General features: G+C 44.1%; 1 pseudogene; it reads left to right on the forward strand.

The window, feature by feature from the left end:
• The first annotated feature begins 1,619 nt into the window (after positions 1-1,619).
• Positions 1,620-1,737, forward strand: LOC126237560 (5S ribosomal RNA; annotated as a pseudogene).
• The last annotated feature ends 4,352 nt before the right edge of the window (positions 1,738-6,089 follow it).

Consider the following 6,089-nt stretch of genomic DNA (forward strand, 5'->3'; position numbering starts at 1 on the left):
TTGGCACCTCACTGTACAATAGTATTACGGTGCATTTAACCAGCTGCTAATGAATCCTTGTCTCCGCAGGGTTGTATTTTAGTCTAGAATATACTTAACCTAATTTAACCTAGAACGGCACACTCATACTCTCGGAAGAGGTTCAAAAATGGCTCTGAGCACTATGGGACTTAGCAGCTGAGGTCATTGGTCCCCTAGAACTTAGAACTACTTAAACCTAACTAACCTAAGGACATCACACACATCCATACCCGAGGCAAAATTCAGACCTTCGACCGTAGCGGTCGCGCGGTTTCAGACTGAAGCGCCTAGAACCGCTCTGCCACCACGGCCGGCTCTCAAGAGACGACTCAAACCTCCAGCCACACTAGCGACGCGCCACGTAACGCGCAGCGTCGGCGGCCGGACATTCTCCTGCTTCGTCTCCCTTCTCTGTGACGTTCCTGATGGTGAGCTGCCCGCAGTTACGTCACGTCTATCTGGCTGCTCCAGTCTAGGGCAAACGGGTGCCCGGCTGACCACGTCTGCCGTGCAAACAGGTCCAGATAACATGTAGACGTGACGGCACAACAGGCACGCCGTCTGGGTACATTTTCATCGAAGAAGAACGTGCCAAGAATAAAAGAACTTCTGAATCCCCAACCACACAGCCAGTTCAATGGCTCGTAGTGCACAACATGCGGTTAACTGCCGAATTCGACAGTTCTGTGTATTCATGTCACCTTCTAGTGTACCCGGTGCGCAGAATACTTGCCAGCCGCACGTCATCAACTTCGATCCGTGCCAGAAACTGAAGGGCAAATTCAGGACGTTACTGCGGATTATGAGTTTTCATTTGCTGCACCGACTGGATCTTGTAAGGGTATCAGTTTAGTATACAATGAAAACTTCCCGTTCTGCTAACCGTGGGATGGACAATTGCCTGACACGCCCGAGCACTATCATTAGCCTGGGCGCGTGCTGCATGGTCAGTTGCAACCACAGCATCCTCGTCAACAACTTCCACAGAGACAGGACGCCATTCTCTTCAAGCTCACCAGTGTTTTCGAACCTCATTATTATGTTCTCCAGTCCATCAATAGACATCAGGCCTCTCCTTAGACCTTTCAGTCGGCGATACTCTCTGAATGCAGCACAGCAATTGCTGCCGTTCGCAGTTTCACCAACAGCGCACTGTCTCTCATACTGCTCTCTCAGACGTTATGCCTCGCCAAATGACAGCGTGGATGTCACACCGTCATATAAACAATGTACAGCGCCAGATTTGCACCTATTAGCCAAAACTGAAACTAATCGGTTCGGCAAAAATGCATACGACAATTGCAGCCCACACTGGATCTCGGCGACTAGCTGCACTTGAATTATAACCACATGTTACCTATACGGAACATATTAATTGTTATGCAGTCAGATTACAACCGTGCCGTTGAAAGCTCCCTTCTGTATCCTAACCCTCCCTCGACAGTCGCTCTCTTTTCTATACACCACCCCTTCCCATAAACCCTCAAATCATTTTAAAATAAATGTAAAATGTACGTCTTATAACGGATAGATTTGTAATGGTCAAACGAATGATAAACATAAATCCATTAATTATTTTTACAGTAGATAGTCTACACGGCAACGGCCTTCCCGCAGTGGCTACATCGGTTCCCGTCAGATCACCGAAGTTAAGCGCTGTCGGGCGTGGTCGGCACTTGGATGGGTGACCATCCAGGCCGCCATGCGCTGTTGCCATTTTTCGGGGTGCACTCAGCCTCGTGATGCCAATTGAGGAGCTACTCGACCGAATAGTAGTGGCTTCGGTCAAGAATACCATCATACCGATCGGGAGAGCGGTGTGCTGACCCCACGCCCCTCCAATCCGCATCCTCCTCTGAGGATGACACAGCGGTCGGATGGTCCTGATGGGCCACTTGTGGCCTGTAGTCGCAGTGGAGTGGTAGGTAGTCTACACAGTAGCTAGTTTTATCGATCACCTAATTTGATAATTTTTAAAGTTCTGAATATCATCATATGTACCAAAAGCGACTGTAATTAACATACACCCACAGTGACAAATAATTAGTTAAACGCTGTTCCGTAAGCTATTTTTCAAGCAGCTGTAATACCTCACAACAAGGGTTTCCATAATTTTAAAGAAAAACAAATGGAAGTTGGACCTACATAAATTGTCATTTGTGATTTCATGGAATACACTTTAGTGCCTAACAACAATTATTACCATTACAAATTAAAAAAATGTCAAAAATGAATAATGACACAATAGTTTAAAGAATTTGAACACAATCAATTAATTAATAAAAAATTCTAACAAATTATGAAATTAATAACAGGCGTTGAAATCAGAAATATACATAATTTCCCAAGTACAACTCAGAAATCACACCAACTAAGTGTGACTGTAAGCTGGTTCAATAAACTGAGTTTAACCAGTAAAATAAATTACAAATTTGTGCCACTAAAAGCACTAACAATTCCCAAGTATTTTGTAATCATTAATACAATCTCTTAAACAAATACAAAATCCAAAGAATTTAAGAGAAGATTGGAAGACATATAATTTAAATATTGGTCCCAACTGGTACACACCAGCAGAAACATTAATAATCACCCTTAAATAAATATACAATACTTCAAAATACAAGAAAAAGTGGCAAATAACAGCGGACGACCATCACAGCCAGCAGGCAACAAGCAGGCCAGTTTCACAATGAATGGGTTTAGTTAATGACTAAACAGAAACGGAAAGTCTCAACATTTCATACTTAGAAGTAAAGGGCTTTATAACTTGGTACGCTCCAGAACTAGTAATAAGAGTGTAAGGTTTAAACAAGTAGCTAAACGCTAAATATAGTGCCAAAAGACAGCACACTTGCAGAACACACTTAAAAGCTTATGTACTCGCTGAATCCACACTACTGAATAAATCAAGAGTTCCAGATTTAAATGGCGACACTCAGCAGTAGCACTTATCAAACCATCAAATTTAATTAAAGTGAACCAACACGAGGCAGTTCGTAGAGGTGTCCGAATGCAGGTCAACCTAGACGCCGTGCGACGAGACGGAATCGCCACTACAGCAGAAAGAAAACACGTCTTTGCTGCTGCCCCAGCAGAAACAGGTATGCCTCGTCCGCTGCCAGAACTATCCTGCCAACACACATCAGAAGGGAATAGTTATCTGCCCAAATACGGATACAAACGAGAATGTCTATGATGTAGGCAATATTAACGTATCCCATAAGTGTCTACACTTACACGTTGCTAGCTTAACACTCCTTCAAATTACTTGAAAACTAATAAAGTGAAATATCAGCGCCTGGAAATCCAATTACTTGGGCATACTCGTCTATAAAAACTGCCTTGCATTCGACACAGACTATGTGGCAATTCCAATTTCATTAGTTCAATTTACAACAAAGAATGCTTGTACACTTGAATGGAATATGGCCTGGAACAACAAATTATTATCAGCTACACTGGCCGATGACCACCCACACACTCACTCGGTGGTGCTTTAAAATGATAGGTCTCCTTCCACTTTAACACAGACGTGGTCTAACGACAACAAGTACCAATACAGAACAACACTGAACTCCACTCAGGTGTGAAGGAGTCATGACTTGCAGGATTCCAAGCAGGGGTGTTATTGCCTCCATTCCATGCAATTGATACTAAAAGTGCTTGCACTGTTAGTCCGGAACTTGCTGACCAGTTTGCACGTGGCGTCCACAGATCTTCCCGCAACTCTCCAGTATCAATCCTTAATCCAGCCGGTAGAGCTTGCCTCCGACTCATTTAGCCACTTGCGGCTTTCCAAGGCCCTTATCGGACAGCAGGAGTCCCCCAAATATAACAACTTGCCAGTTACTTGCCCTCCAGCTAATTGTCTATAGCTGGTCCGCCAAAGACCAACTTGACTGTGGTGGACTCTAAGGGTCTTGCTCGTGGCTAAATCGCTGACCACCAAATTGATGATGGAACACAGGCTGATAAAGCAGGGGCTGTACTTGCAAAGTCTAACGCTGGCGTTGTTTCTAACAAAGATCTTATCCCCTTCCTTACCCTGAGAGGGTCGTCTATCCTGGTTAACCCATTGCCAATTTTCCTTAAGGATAGCAGGAGTGTTAGACATGGACAGAATGTATTTAATGCTCCACAAGTTAGATAGTGAAGAACTGAGGGGATACGACAACATAAGGGCGACAGGAACAGCTGTCGATGATTCGTGTTGAGCGGAATTAAACCCAAATTTAATCCGAGGAATAGTGGTTACCTATTTACTTTGGGACTTATCAGGGCTTATAACCAAGGCTGACTTAAGATTACGGTTCACTCTTTCGGCAAAGGACATTTGAGGATAATACTACGTGACAGTGATATGCTTATTGGCATAGCGGGAACAGAACTATTTAAATTGCTTAGAAACGAACACCGGAGCGTTATAGCTCACTAGTTTCTTGGAAGGGTCAAGCAAGGAGAAGAGGTTGGTCAGGTGTCTGGCAGTAATAGCGACAGTAGCCCCTCGGCTAAGAATGAGCCATACAAATCGCAAAAACGCCTCAACGATCACAAGGATATAATGTTTTTCTTTCTTAGCATGAGGAAGGGGTCCTACAATATCAATAAAGATTTTTTCAATAGGATACTGTTAGCGCTCGAACTGCAGTAACCCACTCGGCGGGCTGTTATTGAGTTTTCTCTTCCATAAGAGTCATACTCACCAACCAAAAGCCGGATATGGTAATGATGGCCAGGTGAGGTGAGCTCATGTCGCTTTCCAAGGTCTTGTACAGGCCTAAATGCCCACCCACCAATGAACTGTTGAAGTAACGAAAGCTGGAGGGGTCTAACTCAAGACGGAAGCAAATCCTGAATTGCCCAGGTTCTCCAATTTGTTTGCACAGCATAACATTCTTCAGCGAAACCTCGGCAACTTCTTCCTAGGCATCCATTGTCTCCTAATCGATCCCCACCATGGGTCCTGGTCCTGCTTAAATTTAAGAACGCCAAGTAATTAGGGCACTTCCCTTAGAGCAGTACAAGCAAGATCACAGAGCCATGAGATCGATCTCCCTCAGTGGTATCTTCCTGCTCCAACATGCAACTGAGCTGATCGGCTACCTGGTGGTCGGAAATTTTAATGTGGCGCACCTTAAAATGGAACGCCGAAACCACGACCACATACCTCGAGGTTCTACCTTCTTTTCTACGTCTGGCCAGGACCCAAATTAGTGCCTAATTATCGGTTTCTAAATCGAACTCTCTACGTTCCAGATAGAATTGCATTTTTTCTAGGGCAAACAGAACGTCTAACGCCTCACATTCATTCATGGAATAATTCGACTCCTGGACATCCCCCTTGACGCCCAAACTAAAGGACGTCATAGACCTTTATTCTACTGAAGGAGAGCCACAGCAATCTCAGCGTCTGTACAATAAATCTCTTGCTGATGTCGGTCACAGCCAATATCAGAGGGTTCGTGATGGTGGTCTTAATAGTTTCACAGGCACAATGTTGGTTTTCGCCCCGTACAAAATTTTCTCTTTTCCCGTCCAGATTATTAAGAGGGGAAGCAAGCTGATCAAAATTGGAAATGAACCTGCAGCAATAGTTGGCCAATACAATAAACTTAGTTACCTCTTTGTTAGTAGTAGTTTGGAGGAAACTCTTCAAGTCTTTCGTTCTCTCTAGGTACTAATTCTACCCCCAGAAACAAGATGAACCAAAAATGTAACCTAACGCCTGGCGATAGTGGTCATAGATGGCTTGGACGGTTAACGCAGCATTGCGAAGATCGGTAACAACTGTCTAATATGGGAAAGGCGTTCCTCAAATGAGACACTATAAATGACCACGACGTCCAAGTAGTTAAACCCACAGACTAATTTTAAATCTTCCAAGATATGATCAAACAAAGAGAGAACAGCAGCTCTAGTGGCAAACCCAAATGGCACCCTATAGAACTCGTAATTCCAGCCAGTACAAAAGGCCGTGACGTACTTAGATTTTCGGTCAGAGAGATATAATATTCTTGAGTCAAGTCAAGCACAGTGAAGCACTTAGCCTCTGAGAACGACAACCC

Source organism: Schistocerca nitens, chromosome 2 (genome assembly GCF_023898315.1).
Source record: "Schistocerca nitens isolate TAMUIC-IGC-003100 chromosome 2, iqSchNite1.1, whole genome shotgun sequence".
In the NCBI taxonomy this organism is placed as follows: Eukaryota; Metazoa; Arthropoda; class Insecta; order Orthoptera; family Acrididae; genus Schistocerca; species Schistocerca nitens.